Source organism: Chlorocebus sabaeus, chromosome 11 (genome assembly GCF_047675955.1).
Source record: "Chlorocebus sabaeus isolate Y175 chromosome 11, mChlSab1.0.hap1, whole genome shotgun sequence".
NCBI classification, from domain to species: domain Eukaryota; kingdom Metazoa; phylum Chordata; class Mammalia; order Primates; family Cercopithecidae; genus Chlorocebus; species Chlorocebus sabaeus.
In genome coordinates, this window is record NC_132914.1 from 77,948,841 (window position 1) to 77,957,991 (window position 9,151).

The 9,151-nt window shown below is 36.8% G+C and overlaps 1 long non-coding RNA gene across 1 annotated transcript; it reads left to right on the plus strand.

The window, feature by feature from the left end:
* The first annotated feature begins 260 nt into the window (after positions 1–260).
* Positions 261–7,862, plus strand: LOC119620641 (uncharacterized). The gene is made up of 3 exons (XR_005237192.1): positions 261–303; positions 3,854–3,924; positions 6,743–7,862. It is a non-coding gene; the product is annotated as an uncharacterized lncRNA (long non-coding RNA).
* Positions 7,863–9,151: the final 1,289 nt, after the last annotated feature.

Genomic DNA, 9,151 nt, shown 5'->3' on the forward strand with positions numbered 1-9,151 from the left:
AGCCTTATGAGTTAGGTTCCATAACTATTTTCCCCATTTTACAAAAGAGGTAAAGAAATTATAGAGAGGTTAAGTGATTTGTTAATGAAGTAGTAAAGCTGAGATTTAAACCCAGCATTCTGAGCCTAAAGTTCTGCACTAGACCTTTACCCTTTCACTAAAGTATTAAAGCCCTATAAAAATGCTGTCAGTGGTTGGAAGGGCAATTTTGAAAGCTGGTCACTATGTCACAATTGTATATGTATATGTATGTGTGTATGTATATATTTGGCACTCCAGGAAGATGAAGGTGGATTTATAGAAGTGTGTAAGAGTTAAAAACTGGGGAACAGAGATTACTAATACGCCAATTTCAAAGATGAATTTTCTAACTTAAATCTACTGAAGACTCTATCCTCTGGGGAAGGCTTGTTTAAATAAAACCAAGGAAGGTTTTTTTATAGCATGAAGTGATTCCTTTAAATGAAATTAAATATATAACATGTTGGTCTTGTTCTTTAAGAATAATTCATTTAAAATTGTCTATAATCAAGAATTTTATAAAATGATTGTATTGATTTTATAATTGACAGACTGGCGTTTACTTTAAAATGTGCCAGTGAGTAAACTGAGTCTTTATTGGCATTTGCACACTAAGTTAAACTGAAAACCAACTTGTTTTTTTCAGTTTGCTTTGCTGTGACTAAAGAGAACTTCTAAGGAAGCCTGTGTCCATAGATTGTCATGATACCTCGCAACCTTTACTTTCTTTAGATGTGTCAAGTAATTCTAGGGAGTAGACAGTAAATTGGCACATCTTTCCTTTAAGTAGGACTTGTTTGCCTTCAAAGAGGGGAGACATTGCCTCCTCCAAGTAATAGAGGAACGAGAAAACCTTTAAATATAGTCAGATGGAAAATGGCTGAAATGTTTTGTTTTAACATATGCCTTCTGGTATTTTTTATTTTCAAAATTTAAAAAAAATGTGTTTTTCATTTTATTTGTGGTAATTCACGCTCTTCATTTGTTTTCCTTTTGTGGTTTTTGACTTTTTCATTTGATTGAAGAGCCTTTCTTTCAAGGGATTTGTCTGCTCCCTGGTGGTCAGATAAAAAATTGCACCTTCAAGTGTTCAAACGGTTTTTTTTTTTTCCCCCAGACAACCTTAAAAAAAAAAAAAAAATCTTTCAAATTGGCATTCAGAAGTGTGTTACCTCACATTTTATCAGCAGGTGGATCCTGCATTAAGTTAAATTATTGTTTCCTTAATCCAACTGAGACTCCAAATGTTCCTTTTACTATAACATGTATACAAAGAAATTTCAATATGCTTACTTTCTAGTGTACTCAGCTGTAGTCTGGAAGGTCCGTTGTTAGGGAAAAAGAAGGAGGAAAGCAAGATTAAAAATTATTCCTGGAAATGTGCGAGCAAATGTGCTGCAGTGGAAAGAACAAAGTTTTCTTCTTCCTCTTTGTTTTTTTCTCTTCACACACACACACACAAACACCCTACAAGGAAAAAGATAAGTTTGCCTAGAAATCTACTGCTTCAGTTTTCCTCTCTACTTTTCCCCTTCTGCCTTTTAATTAAGTCTCCAAGCCCATGAAAAATGTATGGACACCTGGCCTGGTGTGTATATCCCAGCACTTTGTGAGGCCTAGGCAGGATGATTGCCTGGTCCAGGAGTTCAAAACAAGCCTGGGCAATATAGTGAGACCCTGTTTCTACGAAGAAAAACTTTAAAATTAGCCAGGTTTGGTAGCCCGTGCCTATATACCCGGTTACTCAGGAGACTGTAATTGTGTGGTGAAGGATGTATTAATTAATTTGTGGTAATTATTATACAATGCATGTGTATCTCAAATTATCATGTTGTATACATGAATATATACAATTTTCATTTGTCAGTTATATCTTTTAAAAGCTGAGGAGGAAAAGGTAAGGCATTTTAATGTAATCTGTCAAGACCATTTTCCACTATGATTGGTTTTCCTTCAAACTCCCCCTTAGAATGGCCTTGGGCATTATGACTTTGGAACAAGGAGAAGTTGTGTTGAAGATATTTCCATTTTAATTGTAATTTAGAAAAACAGTTTGAAAAATTTCAATAAAATGATAGAGAAATTGTAGATTCTTGATGTAGATACATGTGAAAGATATTCTTTTGCCATTTTAAAATGTATTTACTAAAGAACCAAAACTCAAATTCAAATTAATGAAATAAGAAAAGAAAAACCACAAGAATAAATGATAAAATCAATAGAAATTACTCTGATAAAAAGAAGTACATTGTAACAACCACAATGAAATCAGATGATGTCCAAAAGAGTAACTCATTAAGAGGAAAAGATAAGTTTGAATGGGAGTAATGAGTAGGCTCTTGGATTGACAGACAATGCAATCAAAAGGAAGAGCTGCACATATACAAAGTGGAAAAAATGTAAATATCTTGCTGATTTAACAAGAAATACTGACTGAATAAAACACACAAACTCGTAATACATCCCAACTACAGTGAGGACATCAATAACAAAGTGTTTAAAAAAATAATTTCCAAGAGAATTCATATTAAATTGATAATATTGTGCAAAATTGCCCTCAGAACCTATGACTCATATGAACAGAACTTAATATGCCAGGCACAGTGGCTCATACCTGTAATCCCAGCACTTTGGGATGCCAAGGCAGGCAGATCCTTTGAGCCCAGGAGTTCGAGACCAGCCTGGACAACATGGTGAAACCCTGTTTCTACAAAAAATACAAAAATTAGTGGGGCATTGTGGTGCATGCCTGTAGTCCCAGCTACTTGGGGTGAGGGCCTGAGGTGCGAGCAACGCTTGAGCTTGGGAGGTCAAGGCTGCACTGAGCTGTTATCATGCCACTGCACTCCAGCCGGGCAACAGAGCAAGACTCTGTCTCAAAAACAAACAAAAATCTTGGCAGAGAGTCTCCCAAATTAACCACAATCCTAAAAATTTAATTTGATACCCCAAACAATAAGTAATGAAATTATAATAAATTTTTCTAAACTACCAAATTAAAAAAAATTTTGATCAGTCTAGAGGAAAGACTGAATTATCTTTCTGTTCTCTCTACGGAAAATATTATAAAATCAATATCATATCAAGAGGCAATTCAGAGTATACAGCAAAAATACATATGTTAGAAAAAAGTATTACGGCATTTTTAAGGTCGTTAATAAGTGCCATTGTGCAGTATTTCTGGATTTTTTTATTTGTCAACTTCTGAAAATTTCGAATTTCTTGTAATTTCTCTTCTCATTCTAAATAAATACATTCACATCTTCATAATTTTTCTTTAAAAACTTATTTTCTGCCTCTCTCCAAATAAGCGTCATGCCCCCAAAACCAAAATCTATTCCTATACACACCTCCACTGTAACTCTTAGCAATTGTGAGTCCCTTCTCAATACTTACAAAGCATGGTCACAGATATACACATTCACACACACACTGTCAGCTGCGATTCAATCTCATCTAAGAATAAAGTCTGCATAATGGCTTTGCATTTGATTAACTAAAAGGCCACTCCCTTAACATTCCATCTCCAGGGTGAATCAATGTCTGTATCTCTAATGTAAGAGACCTGCTTACAGCTTTTAAACTTGCTACTCTTCAAGTCTTTACCACAACCATCCTGGAAAGCGGGGGAAAAAACCCAAAAAAACAAAAAACAAAATCTAAACAACCTAATAGCCTCAGTTTCATCTAAGACCCCTCTCCTCAGTTTTCATTCAATTTACAGTGCTTTCTGGGCTGCACTGAAATGAGATGTTAGGATTTCTCAAGATGTAAGTATTTCTTGTCAATAATAATAATAATGATCATCATCATCATCATCATCATCATCCAGGTGCTGTTAGTACCAGGGACACTGGACAAGAAAGATAAGCAAGCCACTGCTCTCTGATTTCTACATAGCAGGTTTGTATTTTGTGACAAAGATAGCCTGTATTATTTTCTGTGCCCAGAAATTTCTAATGGGAATATGTATGATAATGACATCTTTCATACTGTGATGTTGAAACTATCTCCACGGAGTTGACAAGAATTGCATGTCGAGTTCTGGACAGAAATATACTTATAATTAAGCATTAATCAGGCTGCACTCTGGCCCACTTCCTTGTTGTTAAAAGTCGTGTAACACTATATACTGTCCATTTGCATGCTCATTGTTCCATAGATAGAATTTCTGACATTAGGGTCATTGGCTGTTTAAGAATTGATTTGCATGCCCACTGTTCCCATAGGGAGGATGTCTGACATGAGGGTCATAGACTGTTTAAGAAATAATTTGCATCCCCATTGTTCCTACAGACAGGATCTCTGTCATTAGAGTCATGAGGCTTTTGTTTAAGACTTTTGTTAAATTTTGTAAAATTTCTCATTTCTTGTGATTTCTGTTCTTATTCTAAATAATTTATATCTTTGCAATCTTTGCAGACTTTACTTCTGCTTCACTCAAGATTGTTTTTCAGACGAGATCGGGCGCGTTCAGGGTGGTATGGCCGTAGACAAGATTGTTTTTCAGATCCCGAATTCCAGCAACCAGTTTGAAGACCCCCACAGAAGAATGAGATCAGCAGAAGAATACACCTCATTCATCTCCCTATCCCATGACTTCACTGTGCACTCTAGCACCAATCAACAATCTCCACACTTCAGTTCACTCCAAAACCCTTAAAAATGTTATCCTCAAATTCTTCAGGGAGATAGATCTGAGGCTCCCTACCATCTCCTTGTTCAGTGACCCTGCAATTAAATCTCTTTCTCTGCTGCAACTCAGTGTCTTGGTGTATTGACCTGCTGTATGCATCAGGCAATGAGCCTATTACAGCTAGAGTAGTCTATCCAATATGAAACAGGAAATAAAATTCTGTTAAGGCCATATTGAGTATTATCCTGGCCTTAAAAGTATATTTGAAATGAGAATTGTAAATCCAAAAGCTTGTTTAAGTACAATAGGAAAATGTTATTGGAACCTATAAATATGACGGACTTCTATTTATTGGCCTGTCCAGTTTCTTTAGAAGGTTGGAAAAAGTAAACCTTTCCCTTAGAGTTTTGTATGCTCCTCTCGGTCCTGAATTAGGTATTTATCTAAATAGTATAGAATTCGCGTCTGTAATTCAGGAGGTAAGGAAGAGTATTAAGGGGACTTGGTTTAGTTTTAGACCTAGGAAATACTACTGCAAGCACTTCGAAGTGCTGGATGTCCTGCAGTTGGTGGCTTGTGTTGATACTGGCAATGAACCATATTATTGACTAGTTTTTCTTTGTACAGGCAATGAGAAGGATTAGCATATTGGCTTAATCAATTTTTAATGAAGGAGATATATACTAATGACCAAATATTTGATACTACTGTTGCAGAAGAGCAAAATTTAAATTTTTGAAAGGACAGCATTGTTAGGAGAACTACTTTGAGAATTGGATTTTCTATGTAATCCTTTGTTCCCATCTTCTAATTGTCCCCTGGCTTTCTTCTTTAGTCTAGGATATGGATGAATAATTAAACGAAGAAATATTTCAGATTCTTGTGCATATGGATTTTATACATAGCATTCAAGCACTGCTGATTTATCATGAATCGATTGTACTTTACTTGTGAGCTCAGTCTTTGATCATTTGCTCTTTTGGCTAACTAGCAAGATTAAATGATTTGTCCTAAATCATGCTCTAAGAATTAAGACTTCATTAATAATGCACTAAGAATTATATACATGCTACAGAAAGCAATCTTAGAGAGTCTGTATTTGTCAAGACTCCTGACTGCATGTGACTTAACATGAATCAGTTTATTGGCCCCCTAATGACTACACTGTGGGAATGGTAGAGTGGAGAGATACAGAGATTCTCTTTCTCCACATAAACCAAAGAAATGTAGAATTTAAGACTTTGTGTTTCTAACACTGTAGGAGAGAACCGTTCATTCAGAGCTCTTAATATTTTAGAAACTAGAGATTAATTTAGTAAAAATGACTAGGTCATCGATGTCATATTTGTTTGAATTGTAAAAAGATGGCTCCAGGCAGAAGGATTGAAGAAACAAAAAACAAAAACCAAAAAAACGCTCTCTAGGCAGATGAATTACGAAAGACAAAAGGCATCTCTTTGGGTAAATAAACAATGAAAATCTAAAAAACAAAGCACTCTTTTAAAACGATAAACAACCCAAACCTAACAAACCAGCCTCCAGTTTACCCTCTTGGCTGGATTTGTGAAAAAAGTACGATCTACAAAATCATACAATTGATTTTAGAGAGTTCATTGGATTTTTCTCATTCTTGAATAAAGTATTACACTGAACGGATTTTTTTGGTGTTGGAGGGCAGTATCTGCCAGGCTCACAATGAAGTCATTAATTTTATTATTACATCTCTCGCACCACCACTTTCCACCCTGGCAACTGTAGTGTACCACGTGACCACAAATTCTTGGTCACAGTGGATTGGACACCGGACCTAAATTGGGCCAATCAGAATTACTTCCAGGCAATTTGCGATTGTCACTGAAAGCAACTGTAATCCTCCTTAGAGGTGCCGCAGTGTGGGCAGCTTCCATGCACAACATGCAACATTTAAAAACCCAGTATAGGCAAAGAAAGAATGAAGCAGACAGAGGGAAGGGTGGAGAGGAGCTACATAGGGCGGAGATGACCTTCTGCTCTTCTGAAGGCCTTTGGGGTCTGATACATACCCCTGTGTCCCAGTTATAAATTCTTCTTTTCTTCTTTACCTAGGTTAAAATGTTGCATTCATAATTCCCATTTCAGAAAGACTGAAAGCCAGAGTTTATTCCTGTTAGATTCCAAGATATCAAGGAAGAGGAAAAGGGAAGAGCCCCAGGCACTATTAAACCACAGCTACAGTCACTGCCATTTGAAACTTCCCACCAAACAACTTCACTATTCTGATTTACTTTCAAATCCCAGGGTGAGTTCGTATTAGGCGGAAGTACCTATCATCCATGATAATCCACCAGCCCTGGGGATTTAGAAGGGAAAGGATGGAGGTCTCTGTGCTTGAGGCTTGGCTGATAGCTGAGCAGGGCTCCAGCTCACCTTAATCTCACTCCTGTGGATACCTGCACTAGGGGACTGAGCATTCTTGCAGATCTCTGCAGAGGAGGCTGCCCTTAGGTGTTATTAAGGTGTGAAAGCAGCAAGAAAGAGCAGAATTAAACTGCTTTTCTCTAATGTATCCTTTTACAGCCCAGTGTGTTTTGCCCTAGGCTAGCTTTTTCTTCTCCTTTCACCCTCCACATGCCAGTCCAAGGCAGCCTTTCTTCTCACAGGAATTATTGTGTTATTATTTCTTAAATTTTTTTTTTTTCTTTTCGATGGCTTTTCTAGAGGAAACCTCACAGTGTGGGTTTATCAACCATTTTGGCAAGACTCTGAAGTCTACTGAACAGATTTTTAAATAAAAATTATGAGCAAAGAAAGTCTAGTAAATTTGCTAATAGAAAAACTGACTATGCCTTGTAGGAAATTTTGTGTGTGTGTGACATTCCATTGTGTACCTGCCAGAGAAGAAAACAACTGGGACCTGTTACTCAAATTGTTCAATTTTAAAGCAGGTCCATTTTTATGATTGGACTTTATTAGCATACAAGCACTTGCACAAGGATGACATAAAGTGAGGATATAGTAGAATGATTACATGTAATGGGTGTACTGAAGAATCTCTACACCTTGGGGTATAAACAATGTTTTGGGTTTTTTTTATTGTTTATTTGTTTTTCTCCCATCACTTTCAGCAGTGTTTTCTTGCATTTCTCCTTACAAGTCTTTTAAACAATATCATCTACAATTTTCTGGTTGCTTATGATTATCAAAATTAAAACCAGTTCCATTTTTTAACACTGCAACATTTTTATATTTGATCTAAAGTTCTTCTTACCCCAAATATACTTAATCAGTCCTGCTCAGTGTTGCCCATAGAATGTTTTTGGTCTATGAATGATTTGCTAGTGGTCAGAGGTAAATTAAGTATTTAGATATATGTATATTAATTTGACTTTTATGTAACATCCAATCCCATATAAGCACCTTCTTAAACTCCGAGGCCCTATTACATGGACCCAGTGGTACTGCTGAGGCTCTCTTCCATACATCCTGACAATCACAGGAAATTGGGATGTAGTGGAGATTTTTTCCCATCATCTTCCCAAGCACCACATTTCCTTCAAGCTCTGTTGGTACAGAACCTGCAGAAGTCTTCCCTAACTTAGTGTCTTGCTCATGTGTGCCGCCACACCTCGAAGGGCAGATCTCAAAGCTCTCTGAAAAGCCCTCGTGACATTCAGCTACAGAAACAATAGCACCTTTGAAGAACTCAAGATTACTGCCGCTCAGCTTCATCTACCTGGGGAGTCAGTTTCCAGAGATGTTTCCTTATAGTCACCTCTTGTCTTGGTTTATTTTTGTTGCTCTAAGTGAGTGAATACCTGCTACATCTGGTGAGGGCCTTATTGCTGATGGGGACTCCCTTTAGAGTCTCTGGGCCTTCAATGTAGGGTATTATATGGTGATGAGCATATGAGGGAGAAGCAAAGTGGCTTTGATAATAGACTCAACTACATGACAAACCATTAATCCATTGACCCACTCATTTATTAATTCATGAATGGATTAACCCACTTGCAAAAGTAGAGTCCACGACCCAATCATCTCTTAAAGGCCTTGCCTCTTAATACTGTTACATTAGGGATTAAGTTTCAACATGAGTTTTGGAGGAGACAAATATTCAAACCATAGCACCCCTACATTTTAAAAAATCACATAAATTTTTTTCTTTTTTTTTTTCGTAGTTTTATGAGGTACATGAGAAATTTGTTACATGTACCTAATGAATACCGATCAAGTCAGGGTATTCAGGGTGCCCATCACCTGAGTACAATACATTTTTGCTCAGTATGATCATTCTACTGTGCTATCACACATTGAACTTATTCCATCTTACCATATTTTTGTACCATTCAACCCACATCTCTTCATCCTACCCCCACCCCTCCAACCCTTCCTAGTCTCTGTTATCTATTTTTCTACTCTCTCCCTCCATGTGTTCAAATTATTTAGCTCCCACATATAAGTGAGAACATACAATTTTTGTGTTTGTGTGTCTGGCTTATTTTACTTAACATAATG